Source organism: Pinus tabuliformis, chromosome 1_1 (assembly GCF_031772625.1).
Source record: "Pinus tabuliformis cultivar Carrire ecotype Pingquan chromosome 1_1, CPIR1, whole genome shotgun sequence".
NCBI lineage: Eukaryota > Viridiplantae > Streptophyta > Pinopsida > Pinales > Pinaceae > Pinus > Pinus tabuliformis.
Genome location: NC_142297.1, coordinates 522612893 through 522638358, shown reverse-complemented (window position 1 = coordinate 522638358; position 25466 = coordinate 522612893).

Genomic DNA, 25466 nt, shown 5'->3' with positions numbered 1-25466 from the left:
ACCGAACACAGCATTCGAGAAGATCGACTGTAGTACGTAAAGTCCTTGGTTCTCATATGATTTCCAAGGTGTATAAGAAGTTTTACGGATTTCCTGGTAAACCCTTTGCCTAGAAGTCTCCAGAGTAGTCATTTTTGATCCTTTTCGAACTCCCTAAATGAAAAGGTGCCAGTGAGCGTCTTGTCACTTCATGCTCATTAAATATTGGAAGGAGACTAGAGTCATCTTTTGTCCTTTTCTTGACTCTTAAAACATGAAAAGGTCAAGTTGTGTCTGTGCGTCTTAAAATTCATTTGGCTACGATAACATTACCTGATTAGATCTTGTGTGCGTTAGTTTTGAGTAGGGTTTTTATCGTTAGATTCCCTTAGGTCTTGTTTGGGGTTTTGTCATCCTGGCTGACCCGTCAACTCCTGTTCCGAGTGATCAAGGTTCTCCATCTTCTCCCACTCCTGAGGTACCAGTTGTAAGCGATACTCTTTCGATTATCCCGAGTATCCAGCCTATCAACTCTCGTGCCCCGGGCGACGAAGATTACGAAGAAGATTGGAACCCTATCTGGGAGCCTGACGAGGACGATATTCCAGCTACCCCAACAAGTGTCTCGTCTCCGATGTCTACTTCCCCCATGGATGAGACATCTTCCAGCATAGGCGAGACGCCTGTGGTGTCGAATGTTGACAGTCCCATCCCAGCTACTTCTCCACTCCCACCACGATATCAGTCGATGAGGGAAAGAATAGCTGCCAGGATGCCTACTACGACTATATGGGATCCTCAGATCGCTGCCACCATAGAGCCTTTTGTTTCATGACCCCTTCAAACACCCGTTACCTCAGTTCCCACAAATCCAACCGTTTGTGTAGTGTATTCGACTCCGGTCGTCAACAGCCGTGACAGCGTCATCATCAAACAATGGTGCTAGTCCTCCTCATGGTCAAGTGAGTAGTGGCCAGCCGGAACTCTCGCCTAGAGTCGTCCACCCTGCACAAAGTGCTCCACCCTCTTCTGGTCTGTTTCCAGGAGCAGGGCCTTATGATTCCCATGGGCAACCTGTCCAAGACCCGAATGCGCAATGTTATGCTCTTAACCTGCAAAGCGATACCAAAACATAAAATTTGTGAAGAAAAGATACCGAGAACACAAAATATGCGAAGAAAATATACCCAGAGCACAGAATAGTAATGATTTTATTATCCAGAGAGAAATGTTCACAGGCCTCTTCGAGGGGGCAACCTCCAATAAAGCAGAGCTCGATTACAAAAAAAGACACAATCCTCCTCGCAGGGAGTCTCTATCCTTTATATATGACTCATACATGCAATACCACGAGCTAATATCGTGGATTTTATTAATACCATCTATCTAATACTACCGCCCATTTACCATCTAACTAATACTACCGCCCATTTGCAACTAACTGTGGTCCCGTCATTAATTGCGGGTTAACCACTTACAATTATTAATATGGGCTTTATTGACTCTTGACTATGACGTGATCCCATGATATAAATAAGGGGGTTAGGGTGGGACCCTAACATGCCGTCCCCCTTAAGACTAGCCTTGTCCTCAAGGCTGATGCTGCGGAAACTGCTGAAGAATAGCGGCTGGTTCCCAAGTTGCATCTTCCGGCGAGGTGTCTTTCCATTTGACGAGGACCTCCTTAATCACGCGGCCACGCAGGTGCTTGTCTCGTGTGTCTAGAACCTGTTCAGGTTGAAGCCAAATTGAGCCTTCTTCATCCAATTCAGGTAGACTGGTTTGAACTCAGCAATTGTTCCCAATCACTTTCTTGAGGCACGATACATGGAAAACTGGGTGGATTTTTGCTGTAGGTGGCAAAGCCAGCTTGTAAGCCACTTCTCCAATGCGCTAAAGTACTTGATATGGTCCGTAGAATTTTGGAGAGAGCTTTTGACAGCCCTTGTGTTTGAGTGATGTTTTCTTATATGGTTGCAGCTTCAAAAAGACCTGATCCCCTTCTTGAAATTGGCGCTCTGAGCGATGTTGGTCAGCCTGTTGCTTCATACGGTTCTGAGCTTGATGAAGATTCTCGCGCAGGTGGGCAAGCATGGTTGCACGGTGTTGTAAGAGTTGATCCACTGCTTGTACTTTGGAGCACCCCGTGAGATAAGAAGTAGGGGACGGCGGAAGTTGTCCATAGATTGCTTCATAGGTAGTCATTTTGGTGGTGGCATGATAGTTGGTGTTATACCACCATTCCGCCAGAGGTAACCACTGTACCCAAAGGTGTTGTTTTTCTGAAGTGAAACACCTAAGGTAGGTTTCTAGACATTTGTTGACGGCTTCGGTTTGACCATCTGTTTGCGGATGATATGAAGTACTGAGTTTGAGTTGAGTGCCTTGTATTCTGAAGAGCTCCTGCCAAAAATTACTGGTGAAGATTGGGTCGCGGTCGGACACAATCGAAGTGGGCATGCCATGCAATTTGAAGATTTGATCCATGAAAGTTTGAGCAACCAAAGTAGGTGTGAATGGTTGGGGTAGAGCGTAGAAATGAGCATACTTTGATAGTCGGTCCACAACCACCATGATGATTGATTTGTTCCCAGACTTTGGAAGACCTGTAATGAAATCCATGGAGACCTCCATCCAAATTGACGCCGGAATGGGAAATGGTTGTAATGTGCCTGGTGTGTTGACGGTTTCCCCCTTGTGGCGTTGACAGACGTCACATTCTGCTACAAAAGTAAGGATGTCCTGTTTCATGCCAGTCCAAAAAAATGATCTTCTGGTGCGAGCGTATGTCTTTTGAAAGCCAGAATGTCCTGCAATGGGAGAGGAATGCAATTCTGCCAAAATGCGACTTTTGAGGGTGGATGTTGGTGATATGACGACTCTGTCCTTGTAGCGAAGAATATCATTCTGCCACGAGTAGCCCTTGCTGGAATTAGGATCTGCCTGTAATTGAGAAATGAGTTGGGAGAGCTCAGGATGTGAAACCATTCCCCGCGAGCCTCTTCAATCCAATCTGGAATGGGGAGGGATATTGCGAGCAGAGTACTTTCCTTCTCAAATTGGCGTGACAATGCATCTGCTACCCTGTTGTCTTTCCCTTTCTTGTAAATGATCTCATAATCATAACCCAGCATTTTGGCTAACCATTTATTTTGTTGGGGGGAAGATAGGCGTTGCTCCAAAAAATATTTAAGACTGTGATGATCTGTGCAGATTTGGAAACGTCGCCCCAACAAGTAAGGTCGCCAGGTCTCAACTGCATGTAAGATGGCCATCATTTCCTTCTCATAGGTAGATTGGCCCAAGTTCTTCCCACTTAGTTGTTGGCTGGTGAAGGCCAATGGTCGCCCTTCCTGCATTAAGACTGCTCCAATACCTATTCCTGAAGCATCAGATTCAATGACAAATGTTTTGGTGAAGTCCGGTAGTGCTAAGACCGGAGTGGAACACATGGCGGTTTTGAGAGCGGTAAATGCCTGTTGTGCTTCTTCGTTCCAGAAGAAGGAATTTTTTTTGAGAAGTTGCGTCAGGGGCTTCGCTATGCGGCCATAGTTGCAGACAAATTTACGATAATAGCCTGTGAGACCCAAAAATCCTCTCAAGCTTTTCAAGGTCTTAGGTTGAGGCCATTCTTGCATTGCCTGGATCTTTTTGGGATCCACCTTGACACCTTCACGGCCCACAATGTGGCCTAAATACTCAACTTCTTCCATGCCAAACGCACACTTAGACATTTTGACAAATAGTTTATGCTTGTGGAGCAGTTGCAAGAGGATATCTACATGCTTAAGATGTGCCGCCCAAGTGCCACTATAGATGAGGATGTCATCGAAGAAGACCAGGACAAATTTTCTGAGATATGGTTTGAGGAGGTGATTCATAAGGCTCTGAAAAGTAGAGGGGGCATTACAGAGACCAAATGGAATGACCAAGAACTCATAATGGCCTTCATGAGTTCTGAAAGCTGTCTTGGGAATGTCGACTTCCTTCATGCGAATTTGGTGGTAGCCTGAGCGAAGATCCAATTTAGTGAAGAATTGAGCCCCATTGAGTTCGTCCAGCAAATCGTCAACCACTGGGATGGGAAATTTATCTTTGATTGTTAACTTATTGAGGGCCCTGAAGTCTGGACACATCCGCCACTCCCCATCTTTCTTGAGGACCATGACGACTGGAGATGAGTAAGGACTAATGCTAGGACGAATGACACCTGCTTCCAACAATTCCTTGATGATTTTTTCTATTTCATTCTTTTGGGTGAACGGATGTCTGTATGGCCGCACATTTGGGGGTTGGGCCCCTGGAACCAATGTGATGCTATGATCATGTTCCCCTCGTGAGGGTGGAAGTTCATGAGGTTTGTCAAAGACCGTCTGATGTTTATTTAAAATCTGTTGCATCTCAGGATGAATTGGCGAAGACATGGTGTCTACTACCTGGATGGAATTAAATTGAGATACTACTCCATGATGGCCCTTTTTTAACAATTTTTCCATACGATGCGAGCTTATGATAGAGGGGGCTCCCGCTTGTAGTCCACGGAGGGTATGTGTGTAGTCGTTCTGCTTAAAACTCATATATAACTCCTGGAAATCCATTGTGATTGGCCCAAGAGTGCGGAGCCATTCCGCACCTAGGACAATGTCGCAACCCCCCATGTGTATTGCAAACATGTGGGTTTTCAAGTGATAATCCCCCATTTGAATTTTGACATTTTCACAGCGACCTTCACATTTCATTGTGCCCCCATCTGCAATCTGGACTTGGAAGTTAGAAACTGCTCGGACAAAACAATGTGCTGCTTCAACGATCTTTTCGTGGATGAAATTATGGGTACTTCCACTATCAATCAAGACTACTACTGGGCGATGTTTAAGAAAACCCCTGATTTTGAGAGTTTGAGGGGAAGAAACTCCTGCCAATGCATGTAGCGAAATCATTGGTTCATCAGATACCATCTCCTGTTGGTTATCTTCTTCGGTCGCCTCTGGTTCCTCAAGTGGTGGATCTTCCTCAGTGGAGCTGTAGTCAGTGGCATCTATTTGAAAAAACTTGTGCTCTTTGCATTTATGACCCGGGGAATATTTTTCATCACAGTAGTAACATAGTCCTTGCTTCCTTCTTTCGGCCATTTCTGCAGGTGACACCTTTTGAATCTTAAGTGTTTGGGTCATATTGGGAGCCTGTGAGGGACGACCTTTAGCGGAGAAGTTGGGGCGGCTGGATTGGGCTGTTAATGCCCGTTCCACCTTACGGGCTACCTGGCAAGCCTCGGTCCATGTGGGGGGGTGGTGGAGTAGAACCTGAGCTTTGATGGCTTCTTTAAGACCGCTGATAAAGCATTCCAGGTAGAATTCATCTGTGAGACCCTTAGTGCGGAAGGCTAAGGCTTCAAAAGCGGTAATATATTCATCCATTGTACCCGTCTGTCGGAGCTTAGTGAGACGCCCCAAAAAAGAGTCTTCCTGTTCAAAGCGATTTCGAAGAGCTTTGGCAAATTGGCCCCAATTCTGAAATTGTCCATTGCAACGCTGATACCATTCCTTCCATTGCCATCGTTCACTGTCCAAGTACATGGTGTTCACCATAAGCTTAGTCCCCTCATCTATGATATGATTTAATTGAAAATACTGCTCCATTTGTGCTAGCCATGCGGACGTGTGAGAACCGTCAAATTTATGCATATCCAACTTGGGAGGTCTCTGATTGGGTGGTGGATGGGTGTGCCAGACGTGAGGAGAGTGGCTAGACTCCCCCTCATGGTATTCATGACCCTTATACGCCTCCTCATGGGCTAGCTCCTTGCCCTTGTCCTGTAGTTCGATACTTATTCCTTTAAGCTGATTTTCGAGCCTTTCCACCGCAGTGTGGAGGGACCGTACATGGTCTTCAATTTGGTCTATCCTTTCATTGGCCATTGCTTGAGCGCGAGTTTCTACCATACACCCACCTGACGAAAATTTGGGACCGCCTAAAAATTGTTACTAAGAATTGAATGGTACCACCTTGCTCAGCTCGTCGTCCTGATTCTGATGGGCTAGGTCACCTATAAGCGCCCCGGAAGATCTCAGACTCTTTTTTTTTTTTTTTTTTCGCCAAATCCTCAAAATGTCAATGCCGCCAAAAGTCCTGCAAAAATTATATCCAGGTACAGGAACCCTTCCCAACTACTCCGATCTGGCGAATCTGAGAGATCTGAATGGTGGAACAACTGCTGTTGCTGATCTGGAATATCCGATCTGGTGGATCTGAGAGATCTGAATGGTGGACAACTGCTGCTGCTCCGATCTGGTGAATCTGAGAGATCTGAATGGTGGAACAACTGCTGCTGCTGATCTGGAATAGATGATGTGTGATCCCCCGCTAGAAAGGGAACTATGGTCTTGGGGAGTGTCAGGTGCTACAGATCGCAATATACATAAGGGTCTGACAGTAGTACTCGGCCCAATGTTTCAGGGCTCTAACTAAGGAGGATCGACCGTAGCCTTAGCCGTACAACTCGACTACCCTATCGTACGGGCGAGTAATCTCTCCGAGTGCTGTTCTCGGTGTACTGTAGCCACAAGACGGCCGAAGTTTTATCTATGGCGAGGTTTCAAGGGAGCTAGGGGGCTTCCTATATACCCAGAGGGTACGTGGAAGACAGTCCGTGCGCGGTTCTGTCTAATGCGCTACTACTCGAAGGGGTACCCACAGGGGTTACAAGGGAGTCCAACAGACGTGACCACCTCTTGTATTTCCTGCGTGCATGCCTCCCCAAATCCCCAGGTTTATGTGCTTAACGACAGATCCCGTGGTTTAAAGACGCCGGAACACGTCTCTAGCCTAAAAAAATTTTGCTAAAATTTGGAGATCCCACCGAGCCCTGGAAAGTGCTCTGATACCACTTGTTATGCTCTTAACCTGCAAAGCGATACCAAAACATATAATTTGCGAAGAAAAGATACCGAGAACACAAAATATGCGAAGAAAATATACCCAGAGCACAGAATAGCAATGATTTTATTATCCAGAGAGAAATGTTCACAGGCCTCTTCGAGGGGGAAACCTCCAATAGAGCAGAGCTCGATTACCAAACAAGACACAATCCTCCTCGCAGGGAGTCTCTATCCTTTATATATGACTCATACATGCAATACCATGAGCCAATATCATGAATTTTATTAATACCATCTATCTAATACTACCGCCCATTTACCATCTAACTAATACTACCGCCCATTTGCAACTAACTGTGGTCCCGTCATTAATTGCGGGTTAACCACTTACAATTATTAATATGGGCTTTATTGACTCTTGACTATGACGTGATCCCATGACATAAATAAGGGGTTTAGGGTGGGACCCTAACACGCAAGGTCCACTCTTTTATTATGATTCTACTGGTCAATATCTCCAGTATACCCAAACCTTGCCGCTTGAACCTTTTATTGAGGTTTCAACAGCGTTATCCATTACTTGGGACTCTAGTACCCATTCTTTCCATGGGGGCCAAGCAATTCCTGGGCAGTTTCAAGGACCGTCGTATCAAGGCCAGCCACCTTACGTGCAAGCCCCTTAAGGGCAACCACTTTATGGCCAGTCTTACCCAGGTCAATTTGGGGGCCCACAAGGACAACCCTATCCGGTACAACATTTGGCCGTCGGTGGTCCGTCATTTACCTATCAGAGTCAGCCTTCTGGTTATCCGGGGCAACCCGGTATCCAGCAAGGTTACCCTTCTGGACAACCGGGACAGCCTTACATCCAACAAGGCCAACCTGGTTTCCAGCAGGGTTATCCCTCTGGACCTGCTGGACAAACTTCTATTCCGCAAGCTCAACCAGCAGTCCAGCAAGGATATCCCTCTGGGCAAGGGGGGCAACCCTACGTACAGCAGGGCCAACCCTCTGCTCAGTCTATGCATCCTCCTGGGCAAGGGGGGCAACCTTACGTGCATCAGGGCCAACCGACTGCTTAGTCTGTTCATCCTTCCGGGCAAACGGGCCAACCTGGTGCCCGCCCTAATCATCCTTCTGGACAAGCTGGCCAGCCTCAGGGTCAACCAGCCATCCAGCCGGCTCGACCATATGCTCTGCAAGGACAACCCTTGGTTGCCCAAGGACAACCTGGCACCCAGCAAGTATGTCCTTCTGGGCAAACAGGTTTGTCCCAAACCCAATCAGGCCAACCTTCCGGCCAGATGGTCCTAGCCCAACCCGTTCAAGGACATCTCTCTGGGCCCCAAACTCAAATGGGTTATCAGATGCAAGGTGGGCCACAGCCCCAACCTTCTTACCAGACACAGCCTCTTTATCAGGCTCAGTATGGGGCTCAGCAAATGTATGGCTACCAGCAACCCCAGGGGCAAACACATTTTACCCCGTATCAAAATTATCAACAAATGCAGGTCACTCCTTACCAGAATTATCAGTATGTCGCACCTGCAGGACAAGTTTCTAATCCATGGGGTGCTGGGGGGGATACCCAGGGTCAACTGTCCGCATATGGACAAAATCCGTATGGACAGAATCCGTACGGACAGAACCCCTACGGGCAAAGTCCCTATAGGCCAGGTCCCTTCGGACTGGATCCATCTGGACAAAGCCCATGGGGGCAACCACCTCCTGGTTGGAACCCTGGTGCTCCTTCTGTCCCGCAGCCACAAATGTCCTTTAACCCTCAGTTGCCATTTTTAGCGACGTTGGAACTTCCAGACATGTCCAAGCTGACAAATGATCCAATTCTTCATAATCAGTATTGGCCACCCGTTCCAACTAAAATACCTGGTGATTGTCTGAAATTTGATGGTAAGGCAGGTGAACACCCTCAAGCTCATGTAACGACCTATCACCTTTGGTGCTCATCGAACTCATGGCTTGATGATTCTATCCGGCTTCGCCTCTTTCAAAGAACTCTCACCGGCTCAGCCTCTAAATGGTATATTGAGCTTAATCGCGGAACATTTCAAGACTTCAACTTGTTGGCTATGGTGTTCCTTACTCATTTTCAGTTACCCATTCGGTACGAGACTGGGACACATCTCCTTACGTCTCTCAAGTAGGACACGGCTACGCATATCTCCGATCATATCCATGAATGGAGAAGGCATCGTCGGTTGATCAAATTTTGGATTCCTAATCAACTCCTCACCGATTGGTTCACGACTTCCTTTGTCCCCGCGATCGAGCGAGACATCGCTATGGGAGCCTGTTTAATTGAAGAGCAAGCTATCGCGCGTGCTCAGTACCTTAACTTAGTGTACTCTCAGTCAGGTACTCTTTATGATTATTTGCCAGATGCCCCGAGGCCTAGACAGACCAAAGCTCCACCAAAACCATCTGTTGATGGATTCATTGGTTCTGTGAATTCGTCGTCAAAGAAATCGTCCGCAAACTCTAGGAAGCAAAAACAGAACGCTTCTAATGGAAATGCTCCTCAGGGCCAATCAAATTCCGGAAGTACCTCAAAGGTTAACGTGTTCAATCCACCGCGGCGGACAAATCCTCGAAAGGGAAAGGGAAGGGGAAAGGAAAAGCTAAAAATAAGACTCAACAACCTAAGCAAGACTCCCCTAAAAATTCATCTGAAGAAGGAGCTAAGCAAAAACCTAAGTATCCTTGTCTCATCTGTGATGAGGATCACTACACCAAAGACTACCCCAGGTGGTCTGAAGTTAGTCGGTTATTGAAAGGTGCTCTTGGGACTCCTGCTGTTTTGAAAGAGCCTTTCGCTTCTCAACAGACTCAAATGGTGGCAGACCCATCTCAACCCTCTTCCTCGTTCGGTTCTCAAGTCTTAATGGCTAGCACGATCCCCATCCATCTTTCCACTCGAGCGAAAGATTATCCATCTCATGCCGAGAAAGAGCCAGAGGTTCCCTCCAGCGCTCCTCCGTCCAGTTTGGTCGTCTCCATATCAAAAGACCCAGCACTGAGATGATCCCCCGACCCCCTCCCAAAGGTGTACTCCTGAAGTCATCTTATAACCCTAATGCTCGTGCTGCCCAGCATTATAGCATTGTTAAGGACTTAGCTCAGGCTCCGTCTGCTATGTCCGCGTTAGAAGTCCTCCAAAGCTGCCCCTCAAAGAGGAAATCCTTGCTATCAGCTATTGGTGGCATCGACCCGGAAGATTCAGATTTGATTTCTTTTGATCTCGAGGGTTTTACACAGAGACTGCCTCACCAAGTCGCTTTCCTTATATAGGTCATCATCAATAGCAAAACGATTCATCGTACAGTTATTGATGAAGGTGCCTCGACCTGCATCATGTCTGTTGCTTGCTGGAAGGCTATTGGTTCCCTTACCCTGAGTCAGTCTCCTACGACGCTAGAAGCCTTCGACGGAAGAGAATCCCGTCCTTATGGTATTCTCCAACGTTTGCCCATTTCTTTAGAAGGTAAGACGGTAGAAGTAGAGGTGGAAGTTGTCGACGCCAATCTTACTTACAACCTCCTCCTCGGACGCAGCTGGACATACGCCATGCAGGCCGTGGCTTCCTCCCTGTTCCGTGTCATTCGTTTCCCTCACCAAGGGAAGATCATCACGGTGGACCATCTCTCTTTCTTCGCCTCTTCTTCTGAAGGTAATGTGCCATTTGTGGAGCATACCTCTAAGTCGTTAGAGAGTGTGGGAGCTGGACTTTTCAAAGGTCCTGCTTTAATGGGAGTCTTTCCCCTTCCACCTCCGAACCTCGCCCCTATAAATATGATCTCTGTATGTTCTGATCCATGGGTCCTTCCTCCCCCTAATCAGGAAGACTCTTGGGGCGATATGATGCCGTTGAGTCCTAGTGAGCTCAACTACGTCGAGATTGTCGCTGCATCGGCTCCACCCCCTGAACTTGCTCTTTTGAGCAGTGTTCTCGATTCATATGGTCATGTCCCTTGGCTGGGAGAAGATGATACTTCGGACCCATTGAAGGAAACTTTTCCCTCTGATGAAGCTATCATAGAGACCATGTCTCTCGAAGAGCCTCCTTGGTCAGATCACCACCATCGCTCTTCATTTCTCCCTCCCCATCAAAGCATGATCGCATGTCTCGAGCGCTTTGCTCCATGTATCCCATATACACCCCTGCAGACACCTATCCAGATATATCAAGTATCTTCTGAGGGCAACTTGGGAAATATCACGCAAACCCAACCCATCGACATCTCTGTGAAACCAGGGATCGTCGAGCATATTCATATCGAAGTCACTTGCACTCCAGAGGAAGTTCTACTCTACACTGATTTATTTCGCAAACTTCGTGATGTTTTTGTGTGGTCCTATGAACAGATGCCCGGCATCGACCCCAGTATTGTGGTGCACAAGATACCTACATATCCCGGGGCCAAGCTTGTTCGTCAGCACCTACGCCCTGTGCACCCCCGAAAGGCCGCCGCCTTCAAAGCAGAATTCGAAAAGCTTCTCAAGGCCGGTTTCATTTACCCCATTCCACTGACGGATTGGGTTTCTAATATAGTCCCTGTGAACAAGAAGCAAGGAACTATCCGAGTTTGTGTTGATTATTGCGATATCAATCGTGCTTGTCCTAAGGATAACTTCCCTACACCCTTCATCGATCAACTTATCGATGACTGTGCGGGAAGCGAAATTTACTCGTTCATGGACGGCTTCTCTGGATATAACCAGATCAACATTGCACCCACTGATCAACACAAGACGGCTTTTATCTGTCCTTGGGGCACTTTTGCCTACAAGAAGCTACCTTTCGGTCTAAAAAATGCCGGCGCTACCTTCCAACGTGCGATGTCATATGCCTTTCATGATATTCGAAACATCATACAACCCTACCTGGATGACCTTCCAGCTCATTCAGCAAAGCGTCAGGACCATCCATCCCATCTTCGCGCGATTTTTCTCCACTGTAGACACTATCGTATCAGGCTCAACCCTCATAAGTGTGTCTTCTGCGTGGAATCTGGCCGACTACTCGGGTTCATCGTCTCTCGAGAAGGTATCCGTTTGGATCCTCTTAAAGTCGAGGCCATCCTGAATCTTCCTCCCCCTGCTTCTTTGCAGCAATTGCAGAGCTTGCAGGGAAAAGCAAATTTTCTTAGACGGTTCATCCCGAATTATGCCGAGGTGGCTAAGGGTTTCACACGATTGTTGAAGCGAGACACGCCCTTCCATTGGGATGCCATCGCTCAGGAGTCTTTTGAGCAACTCAAGCATTGTTATGAAATCAGCTCAAGAAAAGATAGAAAAGAAAGATCAACGCCTTAGAATTCAGCCTCTTCGAGGGGGCAACCTCCTTTACATTACATAAATGAACAATTCTTGGATGATACAAATGAAAAGACCTCCTTTCTATATATAGGAGTCTAAGGGGTTATAACATAATCAGAGCCGACATAACAATAATAATGTAAGGGCACAATAATAACAATAGTGGGCTTCTATGGGGCACAATAGTAACAATATGGGCACTACATGGGTACATCAATATAATAAGTGGGTTATACTAATAACAATAAGGGGTTACACTAGTAGTATAGGGGCCTAACATGCCCCTCTCCTTCAAAAAGTGTTGTCCTCAACGCTTGAGTAGTTCTTGATGCTTCTGTATAAAATTCTTGTCCTCCCATGTGGAATATTCAGCAGGTAAGTTCTTCCACTTGATGAGATACTCTGAAATTGATCGATTTTGTAGCTGTCGGGTTCTTGTTTCTGTGACTGCTCCTGGTTCCAATATGATTTTTCTTTCCTCTTCAATTTTCTAGCAATATTGTTTGAATTGGGATCTTTTGCAACTTTTGAATAAGTGGTCGTACTTCTTCGTCCTTCTTCCATTCATCCCTTACTTCGTTTATCCAATCTGGTTGGATAATATAAATAGCACAAAACAATGCTTCCACATCCTCATCCTTGAAGAGTCTTCCCTTTCGGTAAGGTCGCCATTTTTTAAGTGCATGTAGTATTGCCAACATTTCCTTCTCATAATTATCTTGCTTGAGATGTAGCAGTAAAAATACCCAATCACCTACATCAAAACATTTTTCACTACAATGTTGATCTACCTGTTGTTTCCTTTGATTTTGCATCGAAGTGGCGTTATCCTTTGAAAGTTGGAGAACTTGTTGTTGATGCTCGATGTGATCTTTCACTACTTGAACATTTTTCTTCTTGATATGTCCTTCTACCTCTAGAGTTTGAGGAGTGGTAATTTCTTCTAATCCTTTACAAGATATGGTCGGATTCATTTCTTGATGCTCGATGTGATCTTTCACTTCTTGAACATTTTTCTTCTTGATATGTCCTTCTATCTTGATAGTTTGAGGAGTGGTAATTTCGACCAATGAATTACAAGATATGGTTGGATTCATTTCTTCTTTCTCAATGTGATATTTCACTTCTTGCACCCTTTTCTTCTTGATATGTCCTTCTATCTTGAGAGTTTGAGAAGTGGTAATTCTTGCCAATGCTTTACAAGGTATCATCTGATTCATTTCTTCTTTCTCTGGGATGGGGTCCTGGTGCATATCTCATTCTTTTGATGTTTCTTGATCCTTTTCTTCCTCCTCTTCATATTCTATGTAAAATAATTTCTTCTTAGCACACTTATGACCTTTAATGCATTTGCTATCACAATTGTAACAAATCCCTTTTTCTCTTTTTTCTTCCAATTGTTGTGGTGTAACCCTTGTAGGTTGTGGAAGGCTAGGAGAAACAACACTTCCATCTTTATAGTTGTGATGGGTATGCTTCCTGGTTTCCATAATTTTGCTTTCCACTATGTCACAAAGCCCTTTTACTCTTTCCAATTGTTGTGGTGTTGCTCTAAAGAAGGTGTTGCTCTTTGTATCCTCATAATGTGCTATCATTTCCTCCGTGAAAATTGACCACGTAACAAGTTTTTTACGAGAACAAAGCCCTTTGTACCATAAAAATTGATCTGGTTCTAAATATGAAGATGCAATACATACCTTTTGTAACAGTTGTACACCATGTATATCAAAATATTGCTCCATCTGAAGTATCCAATTTACCGGATCCTTGCCATCAAACCTCCTCATCTTTCTTTTTCTTGATTTTAGGAGCTCTACCTTGAAATGACTGTAACTCTGTACTTTCGGATCTTTAAGCTCTAAAATTGTGACCTGTAGTAGCCCTCTGTGTCCTCTTTCCAATGCCACCAGCCTGATCCAAATTGGATTCTCCAAGAAAGAGTTATGCACAATCTCCCAAGATGACCTTCTTACGAAATTTCAATCCGATGCTCAGAAAGAAAGCTATGACGATTTTCCCCAGGTCACCTGTTTTGAGTGTAATTCAGGAGTCTGCAAAAAGACCAACTTCCTTAGATCATATCTCCGTAAATATCGCATGAAACTCTCTGAAATTCGGACCCAAGGTTCAGCGCGATTTCGTCTCAAATGGGTTTTTTTTTCGACTTCTGAAACGTCACAGAAAAAAAGTTATAGCGACAATGCCACGATGACCTGTTTGGAGCAGCGAAACCCTAGAATCCAAAGCTCTGATACCAAATGTTATGAAACCAGCTCAAGAAAAGATAGAAAAGAAAGATCAATGCCTTAGAATTCAGCCTCTTTGAGGGGGCAACCTCCTTTACATTACATAAATGAACAATTCTTGGATGATACAAATGAAAAGACCTCCTTTCTATATATAGGAGTCTAAGGGGTTATAACATAATCAGAGCCGACATAACAATAATAATGTAAGGGCACAATAATAACAATAGTGGGCTTCTATGGGGCACAATAGTAACAATATGGGCACTACATGGGTACATCAATATAATAAATGGGTTATACTAATAACAATAAGGGGTTACACTAGTAGTATAGGGGCCTAACAAGCATCTTCTTGTCTCTGCTCCATTGTTAAGACCTCTGAACTACCATCGTGATTACACTGTCTATCTGGCTGCCGCAGATACCACCATCGGCATGGTTCTGGTGCAGGACGACGATGATGGCACTGAACACGTTATTTATTACCTTAGTCGCAACCTCTTGGATACGGAGACTCGTTATGCTTATGTTGAGAAGTTGGCATTGGTCGCCGTGTGCGCCGTCCAACGTTTCCGTCACTATATCCTGTTGCGCACTACGACCGTGATTTTCGACTGCAACCCTATGACGTACATTCTGTCGCGTCAGTTGCTGGGGGGCAAATACTCGAAGTGGATTGTCATCCTCCAAGAGTTTGACTTGGAATTTACTGTTGCCAAGTCTAAAAAGTCTCTGGTGTTCGCTGAATTGCTTTGTTCTTTGCCATCCTCTTCTGCACCCCCTGTTCCTGAAGAACATATTCCGGACGAAACATTGTTTCTAATCAACACCCTCGACCCTTGGTATGGGGACATCATCGTATATTTTTAGACGTCTTCCTTTCATCCCAATGTATCGAAAGACGCTCGACGAAGGATTCATCATCAATCCCAACCCTATCGCATCGTTGGTGATACCATATACCGCCTCGGCGCCGACTCTGTTCTCCGCCGATGCTTGAATCTCGAGGAAGCTGAGCGAGTGTTGAATGATTTCCACTCCAGTGCTTGTGGTGGTCATATGTCCAGGTATGCTACTACTCAGAAGATCCTCCGCGCTGGTTATTTCTGGCCTTCCATATTCAAAGATTGTATCCTTGCCGTTCGCGCGTGCCATGAATGTCAGATCTACCACCTGAAGATGCGTGCATCCCCTGCACCACTGCACCCTGTTGTTACCGAAGGTCCGTTTGCCAAATGGGGCATTGATTATACATCCTGTAACCCTCGCTCGGCCGGGGGGCATGCGTTTATCATCGTTGCCATGGATTATTTCACCAAATGGGCCGAAGCGATGCCTACACTAAACGAAGACGGTCACACAGTGGCGCAGTTTTTGTTTAATCATGTCATTACCCGGTTCGGGGTCCCTCAAGCCATCGTCACTGATCACGGAAAACATTTTCGTAATCATATGATGACGGAATTGACAACCCAGCTAGGCTTGCTTCAGGATAGTTCGACACCGTACTATCCCCAATCCAACGGTCAAGTGGAAGGTGTGAACAAAGTTTTGATCACAATGCTTCAACGCACCATCAACACACACAAGTCTAATTGGCACCTGATGTTATTTCCTGCCTTGTGGGCCTACCGGACCTCTGTGAAGGACGCCACCGGTTTCACCCCTTTTCAGTTGGTTTATGGACTGGAGGCCACCCTTCCTATTGAGTGTGAGATTCCTTCGTTAAAGTTAGCTGTCGAGTTGCTTCCCAACACCACTCCGGTGGAGGAACGGCTTCTTTATCTAGAACGGTTAGACGAGACCCGTCGTTTAGCTTCTCTGGCTATCGAAGCGCAAAAGAAGAGAGTCAAGGCTCACTTTGACCATAATATTCAACCTCGTTCCTTTGTTGAGGGAGACTTAGTACTGCTCTATGATCAAGCTAAGGATAAGCTGGGGGCAGGAAAACTCGAATCCATGTGGCTAGGTCCCTATATTGTGAAGAGAGTTTTACAGAAAGGGGCATATGAGCTGATTGACTATGAAGGAAATCCTCTTGACAAGCCCCGCAATGGGCTTTATTTGAAGAAATATTATGCATGATCTCGTGCACCTAGTTTGTACATACGTGTGTTTTAGCAAGTGTGTGATGAGTGTATGATTTCATGTTTTGCTTTGGTGTGAAGGCGTGCTTGCCTCTTATTGTGTTTTCTGCTTCTTGTGCAGATGTCTAGTGCACCTTATGTTGGTTTCGCTGATGGTGCTTCCCGTAGCACTTGCAATTTGTCGTCTGCGGCGTGGGCGATCTATGATCCTCACGGAGAGTTGTTGGATCTTCAAGGTGTGTGCTTGGGACGTACCACTAACAATGTTGCCGAGTACAGTGCTGTGATTGAGTTATTAGCTGAGGCAATTGATCTCGGCATCCGTACATTGGTGGTGAACCTGGATTCTCAGCTTGTCGTCCATCAGCTCAATGGGCGTTATTCCGTCAGAGACCAACGCATCCTAAGGTTGTATCTACGTGTAAGATTGTTAGAAAGGAATTTTGATTACATCACATATCAACACATTCCGAGACGATTAAACACATTGACTGATGCATTGGCGAACCATGTATTAGACAGACATTTGCGAAATAGATAAACATCATAGAAAGCATAATAAGACCATAGAATATGTGGGTCGTGTGTTGTGCAACTGATACATGAGATTACATTTGTATTAAACATTTGCATAGCATATAAAAACATCATCATATGTAAAAGATCCATCCAAAATCGGTATGCATATATATATCGTGTGGCGCACTAGGCGCTCAAAAATAAGTGTATATGTCTAACATAAAGCCGAAGTCCTCAGTACATCTGAGACAAGTGTCTCTCAAAAAACAGCAGTGGAAATAAATCCTAGGTAACTACTGTGGTGGGTTATGCTCTCTATAGCATACCACCGCCCGTGCCACCTGCCTCAAAAGGCGGTGCATCCTGGGCTCTACTCCCACTGTGTGAATCTGGGATGCTATGGGGACCTCCTCGATCCCCTGGTAGTCTGGGACTCCCTCCAGTAAGCCCTCAAGGTTGTTCACCACAACCTCAGGTGTATTGACTCCTGGAGGAGCCAGGGCCAAGACTCCATCACCCTGGGCCTCTCTCCTCGCCTCTGGAGCCAAGCCAAGGGGTCTCGCTGGTCCTACATCTGCATATCATAGCATTTATCGTCAGGCATGTACATGAAAAATCCAAAAACATTACAAAACATAAAAATCAAAAAGAGATCGAGTGGCTTACCACCATCGTCCCACTGCTCTCCTGCAGGCAGTGGCATGTCTTGGTCACCTCTGAAATCAATCTCGGCATATGGCCAGTCCTCTACGAAGATAACCTGGCGCTCGAGCCACTCTCGGAAATAATGCCCCCATGCCACTGGGCGGTCGCCACCTCCTCGCGGCATGATATGCCCCCACCGACTGGCCCTCGTCTCTCGGGGACCCCTAGGTGGATCAAGGGCCATATCCTCCAGCTGTAACGCCGGCACTCGCTCCATCATGAGCGAGACTAGAATGGACCCGTAACCGAACTGCTTCGACTCCCCGCGTCGGCAGTTGCTCAACTGTCTTTTCATGCTAGTAGTAATAGCTGCCGCCCAGTTGAATATAGTGGGCTGTAGACACTCGAGAGCTAGTAGTAGATGGGTCTTTGAGGCCTCATGATTGGCCAAAGAGCCCGCTGCCCGGGTCACCATGAAGAGTATGCTCCGTAGGACGATGTCATCCACCGACGGAATGGACACCTTTCCACTCCGTGTCTTGCGTGCCGTTGGGCACACCCGAGCCATCAGCATGTCCAAGGTCTCTCCGCTGGGTCGCTGCCCCTCCAGGATGGGCATCTCACCCCGGCGGGATAACCCAGTCAAAAAATAGATATCCGTGAAATCGAACTCGATGTCACAGCCTCAGATTGTGAACTTGCCATCAATTGGGTTCCAGGCTCTAATCAGGAACTCCAGTAGATCAGGTTGCACTTGTAGGCGTGGAGTGAGGAAGAATTTGAGAAATCCGCGTGCCCACATGGCATTGCGGCTCCCAGCATCGGCATAAGCGGAAATATCCTCGTTATCATGGGCTCTCTCTTGCCACACAAATGCCATTGCATCCTGCATGGCCATTAAAAAACATTACAAGCCTGACTAATAAAGTTTATACATTCAAAATTGAAAAAATAAATCTTTACGGCATCAGCGCAACTGTTTTTAAAACAGTCGCGCTGATCATGGCAGCCTATTGTTTTTTTACTGGGTCAGCGCGGAAGCACACGTGTTTTCCGCGCTGACCCAGAGGTGGTACGTGTAAAAATAAATCGATCAGCGCAGACCCGATAGGGATTTCCGCGCTGACCGAGAGCGCACCAACGCTCTAAAAATTTGCCCAAATGGCCAAATTCCACCGTTAAAAAGATAAGAAAAGGACTCAAAATGGAGCGCAGGGAGAGGAGAACCTACCTCGAACAAGTTATAGGATGAACGGTGCTCGCACGGGATGGAATTTGCTCCGTCAACTTCGCAGCTTCTCAACGTTCTCCACAGCTCAAATGGTAACAATGGTAAAAATAGTTCATTTACCCCCCTATTTATGGTAAAAAATCTATATTTGACTATGGTAGCTCATAAATGTGGGTTTTTGTTCAATTTTTGCCATATATTTCATGCTAATGTCGCTGTACTATGATTTCTACATGTTTTACTATGTTTTTAACATGTCAAACAGTTTTTACGTGGGTAGTGTTCTTGTGCAGATTTTCGTCTCGGTGGAATCATAATAGCCCTGTTCACACTTGATCTCACAACGTCATTTTTAAGCTCTTTTTCGACGCAAAGAAAGAAAAAGATGGCCGAGCCCTCCTCTCAACTCGTTAAAAGAACGAGAGGCGGTCGCTTTTTAAGCTCTTTTTTCGACCGTTTAACTTAAAAAGATTGCCGAGTGTTTGTCGTTTCGCACTCGTTATTGGTTCCAAAACAACGTACTTCCGACCGCTTTTTTACTTTTTCAGGTCGAAGTTACTATTTACGAAAAGTACTCCTCGATCATAATGGTCGAGCGATTCTTTCGAGTATTGTTTTATACTTTTTCGGGCTCGAGAGACACAACTCTACGAAAAATGACCCCTCTGGAGTTTTCTTTTCTGCTGTCTTTTTAGACTGTCTAAAAAAGAAATGACGCCGAGTTTTTCCTTTGTCAAACTCGTTAAAACTTAATGACATCGGGCATTGTCGAAATGACACTCTCCAAGCATATGCTATCCCCGTCAAGCTTGTCATCCAAAAATAATCGGGGTACCTGCCAGGAATGGTGGGGAAAATGGAAATGTAATAATTGTCATGTCGGCAGTATGTCGCTCTTGAACATGGCACTGGTCTGCATTCGTGTCTGGGTGGGGATTTCTCATCTTGTTTTACACTAGCCTCCATGGGTTCGGGTTATCTTATTTGGCCTCTCATCTGCTCATTGCCTTGTCACCATGACCTCTGCTCATTTGATGTCAAATACTGCCAAATCCACTGTCGTGCCGCCGATATGTTCAAGAGAAGTTGACCTCTGCAATAGTACGACCTCCGCTTATATCTCACACAAAATATTTTACCTTTGTCTCGTGTCGATGATGTGGGAAACATTATGGCCCACCTTCGATCAAGGTCACTTCTTGTCGACTTCAGCTCATTATCCAGGAAGGTGACTTAGAGACTCCCTTCAGGTGCCTTAGAGCCTGCATGCCTCAATGGCAAGTTCTTCGTATTCGACGCGAGGTTTACATCATTGGCCTCCGATCGAATTATTCTGCGGGTGTTTGACACCAGCTCATTGATTCACACGCCGCAGATTGTACCTATAGTACCTTGAGGGCCATTGTCATTATTGGTGGTACCTCTCGCGTCTGTTAACAGTTTTCATCATTGACTGGTAATCAGACGATGTTCATGCATGTTCGACTTCAGCTCATGTATTCACATGCTTGGACTTGTACTTTGTTCGGGTCGGGACGGAGCGCAAGACCCTAGATCTTTGCCTGTTATGATCCAGGCTGTGATTTTGTGGATCTTTACGATCATTACATGACTCATTGATGGATGGCTACGCCCATACCTGAGTCTTCATGGATGGCTGCGACCATACCTTATTATTATCATGGTCTCCTTAGTTGGGTGGCTGCGTCCATACCACAGACCTTCTTCGCATGTCTTTTGGATGGCTGTGCCCATGCCTAGACTGCATGTACTTGATTATCAGAGATATTTGGTCCTTCCTAGTGGCGTTCCAGTTCAGCGAGTTTTGTAAAGAATTTCACCCCTCCCACTCTCCCGGTCTTCACGCTTTAGGGGGCAATCTGTTACACAGTAATTTTTCATTATCTCCCTGTCAGTCTCCCTACTGTGTCAGGGGTTCAAAATAATCAAGCCCATGCTCTCAAAATTGACCAAATGACCCACTTTGCCAAATTTTATTTCATCAGCGCGACTGTTATTAAAATATCTGCGCTGACTGGCGGCTTATAGTACAATTGATGCGCTGCCAGCGCGGAAGCACACGGGTTTCCCACGCTGGTCGAATTTCATAAGACAACACATCCCATATTTGTATTAAGTCGCGCTGACACAGCCTGCTCCATTATTACCTTGCGATGTCAGCGCTCCAGTACAGTTATGCACCCGCGCTGATCCTGTTTGGGCGAATTTGTTCTAACAGCCAACCTTCCAGATGACTCCAGACCTGGTTGTTGGCCTTGTGAGTATCGCCCTCCTTTCTATGGCATGTTTGTTGGTCATTTGAGCCACCTTCCTTGGAGATAAGCTCATCCTCTTGCCCTCCATGGAGGCTCCTCCTCCTATTTAAACCTCTACCATTGCCATGAGCAGGGGGTTTTTTGGATTGTGTGGAGTTGATAGTGCTTGGATTGCTACTAGTGTGCATTTGATAGGTAGTTGGTGTGACAAGTGTGGGATTGTTGTAAAGCTTGAGGAAGGTTGTAAAGTGTGGCTTTTGTGAGAGAGAGTTTGCCTTGGGAAATCTATCTCCAAAGGTGAATGCTTAAGAGACTTGCTGGCTCGACCCTCTTGAGAAGGATTCGACGTCAGAACATTTGGTTATACTCTTCTCTGTTATTGATGATGAATAATAGATGACTACTTGTCACGCGGAATCAGTCAATAGTGCGGACACAACCGACCTTCCTAGATGTCTAAGACATTCTAATGACAAACGAAACAAAGTAGAGCTATCCTTCTCTAAACATACATCATTATATGAGAAACCAAGTACGAGACTTACCTTTGTCCAAACGTTGTTGTAGAAGTCCAAGCTTTGTTGATCTTGATGAGCTCCTCCTTTTCTCCAAAACCTGCAACCATCAACAGCAAAACCATTAAATAGCACCTGATTATATCATAAAACAAAGCATATTCAACATGTAGACCAAGGAGCACATGAAATAACCCATAAACAACAAGTTATTGAGAAGAATGGACTAATTTGCATTAAAGGTAACAAAAAAGGAACCATTACAACCTGAGCCTTGGTGTTGTGCAAGCTCCTTCCAGGGTCCACAAGAGTCTTCCTTTACTTTGACAAAGCTCACCCTCCTCCCAATGGAAACAAGCAAAGATGACAATCTCTCCTTACTAGTTCTCACAAAGAGGTCCCAATTCCAGCAGCATTTACCCTTAGGAATGTTTAACTTTCAGCCTCCTCTCCCTCTGGCCCAATGCCTGTATTTATAGTGCTCAAAAGGAAGTTATTCAGGTCCAACATCAATGGGATAATCCCCTCTTTGGGTGGGATAGCTCCCCTATTGATGGGATAAGTTCCTCTTTGTTAGGGCTACATGAACCATCTGGAGGCACCTCATACACGTCAAACAACCTTCTAGAAAGCTCTAGAAATGAACACAAGTAAGTTTTTGAAGATAAAACTTGCGCATTTTAACCTTTTCAGAGGGACGCACCTACCCCTTTAGATACAGAGCGTCCTTGGACGCAGACATAGTGAACATTAGGTGCGTACCCGCAGGAGAGGTTGAGAGAACCTGCGTCCCAGAGATAAACACATTTTTAAAGACTCTCTCTCTTTCTTGAAGTTTGACATGGATAGCAGAGGCATAAGACTTGCTTAAGAGGGTGGTATGACTGTTGATAGAGCCATCCCAACTGTAAATAGCCATGGTGACATTTTTTAGTGTAACAGATTGCCCCCTAAAGTGCGAAGCCTGTAGTAGATTCGGGTTTCATAGGATCTAGGAAGGGTGAAGCGCTTTATCATTTCAAGGATTATCTCGTGGAGAACCTGGTCGGAACCTGCAATTTTCAACACAAAATACATGTATAAGATTATATCATCACTGAGGTAGGCATTCCCATACTCAGATCAAAACTTTAACTAACAGACTAACTATTCTGATACAGGAATGATCTTGCAGTACATCATAATCATAGACTTTTGTAGACATAGTATGGGCGCAACCATCTGTTTATGATTAGTCTACTTAGATAATGAATACAAAACTCCTCGCAGCCTGGATGGTGGAAACTAGATCCAGGGTCTTCATTTCTACTTCTCGAATTGGTACGATCCTATCCATGCGAATAAATGAGTTGATGTCGAGCATGGTAGAAACCACTTGATTACCGGTCGATGATGTAAACCGTTAACAAGTGTGAGAGAGACCACCAGTAATGTCAATGGTTCTCAAAGCACCCAGTACAATCCATGAGATGTGAATAAATGAGTTGATGTCAAACATTTCACGGAATCCTTCGATCGAAAGTCAATGATGTAAACTGACGTCGAAGGCGAGAAACCTGCCATTGATGCATGCAGACTTCAAGGTACTGACGATTTCTAAGTCATCTTTCTAGATAATGTGTTGATGTCGATAGAAAGCGACCCGTTGAAGGCAAGCACACAACACGAAATCATTGATCAAGTTGAAGAAACGTTGCTGTAAGGACTGACTCAGGGACGGTCAAACAGATGACAAGTATTTTGCAGATGAAAGTTTTGTTTGCAGACCTCTTGAACACATAACGACACGATAGATGGCTTGGCGATACACAACTCAAAGTTAATCCCCGGAACCCGATTTGAAGATTTTCAAAGTGGTTTGGTCAACTATGAGGTAAAAGATTTCCCAACCCAGATGAAATGAAAAGTGTCGTGCTCAAGAGTGGTGATAAGGTTCTTCTGTAAAAAGATGACAAATAGGTTCATTCTTCTCTCTTTTCCCCCACCATTTCTGGCAAGTACCTCTTTATTTTTAACAAGCTTGAGGAGGATAACATATGCTTGATTTTAAGCTCATCCTTCGGATGAGTCCAACCTAGTTTTGATTCGAACCCTAGGAAGGAGTGGTTCGTTCCTTTCTGTAATTGAACAGGTCCTTTACTGTGAAATGTTTAACGAGCCCAGTATAGGAGAAACTCGGCGTTTTTCAATTCTAGAGAGTCTGAAAAAACTAAAGGAGACTCCACGGTGAACTTTTTCGTACGTTTGTATCCCTCAAGCCCGAAAAAGTATAAAATAATACCTGGGGGAACCGCTTGATCTTGCGACCAAGGAGTACTTTCATGTTTAGTGCCACTGACCTGAAAAGTAAAAAGCGATCAAAGACACGTCGTTTTATTTCCAGTATCGAGTTTGAAACGACAAAAACCCGGCAATCTTTTCCTGATTTTACGGTCAGAAAAGAGCTATAAGGGGACTGTCTTTTAATTCCATTTTAAGGAGTGTAAAAGAAACTCTCGGCAATCTTTTCATATTTTAGGAGTCAGAAAAGGGCTTAAAAGATGACTCTGATATTTTTGTTTGTGAAAAATGACAATTTTCCCCCTAAATCCCTTTGTCCTGCACAAAAACGACACATTACTCATACCTGTTTACGATAGGCAAAAATTCATCGAAAATCATCCTTTCATGGTGAAAAATAAACAAAACTAGCATTCATTTATCCAAAAAACCTATAAAAAGACTTTTTACCATGTCATTTTTACCATTTTACTGTTGAGGTTGAAAAAAGGGCTTTTAGCAAGAAACTTCCCGTGGTCATTGTGGAAAATCCGACCGTCAGAATCAAACGCCGTCTCTTTCAGGTATTTCACAACATCCTCCTTGTCAATTTCATCCATTTAGAATTTTGTTTTAGGTCTTAATTTTGATTTTTGGGGGGTTTTGGGGTTTAAAAACCGCTCCGCGGGGTACGCAGGTGCCCTATAGGGTGGCCTGCGTCCCTCGACTTTTTCCGACACAGGAAAAAGGTCGGGGGATGCAGGCTACCTTCAGGCCACCTGCGTCCCGGCGCACTGTGTGCCAAACGCGGGGTGCGTCCTCCGCAAAACGCGGAAATTGAAACCCCAAGCTCCCAATTTAACCATTGAAATTTCCCAAAATTTATTCTAATGCCTGTTTATTCATGTGTAGGGCATTTACCATGCTGGATTGGAGAGAAAGAGAGCACGAGGAGGTTGATGAAGCTGCAATCAATCATCAACCTTCCCTCGATGCCCTAAGAGGGTGTGGATTGTACAAATACTGGGCCATACCTGGCATGAGGGCTCAGGTAAGATTCTTGGAGTGGCTGGTAGAGAGATGGAACATTCATGAACAATGCTTTTATATCGGAGAGCAACAGCTCGAGATAGAGCCCTCCGACATCTACTTTCTCACTGGCTTGCCGAATAGGGGTGGGCAACTCAATTTGGCCGGGACTAGGCCGGGTGGCCAATCCCTTGATAGTCTCCGAACAGATTGGTGCCTACCTAATCGACACCATGCGAAAGGCATAGAGATTAAATACATCTCTCGGCCAGAACTCATGGTCTTAGCTTTCACTGTGACCAGGATTTGTGGCTCAGCCACTCTACACATTGCCACTGGGTCCCAAATGCGGATGGCAATTGACTGTCTCCAAGGCACCATTTTCAACTGGTGTGATGCGATGTCAGCTAACTTGAAAGCCCAACTGACCAGGGCAAAGAACGGACAACTAAAGACCTTTGG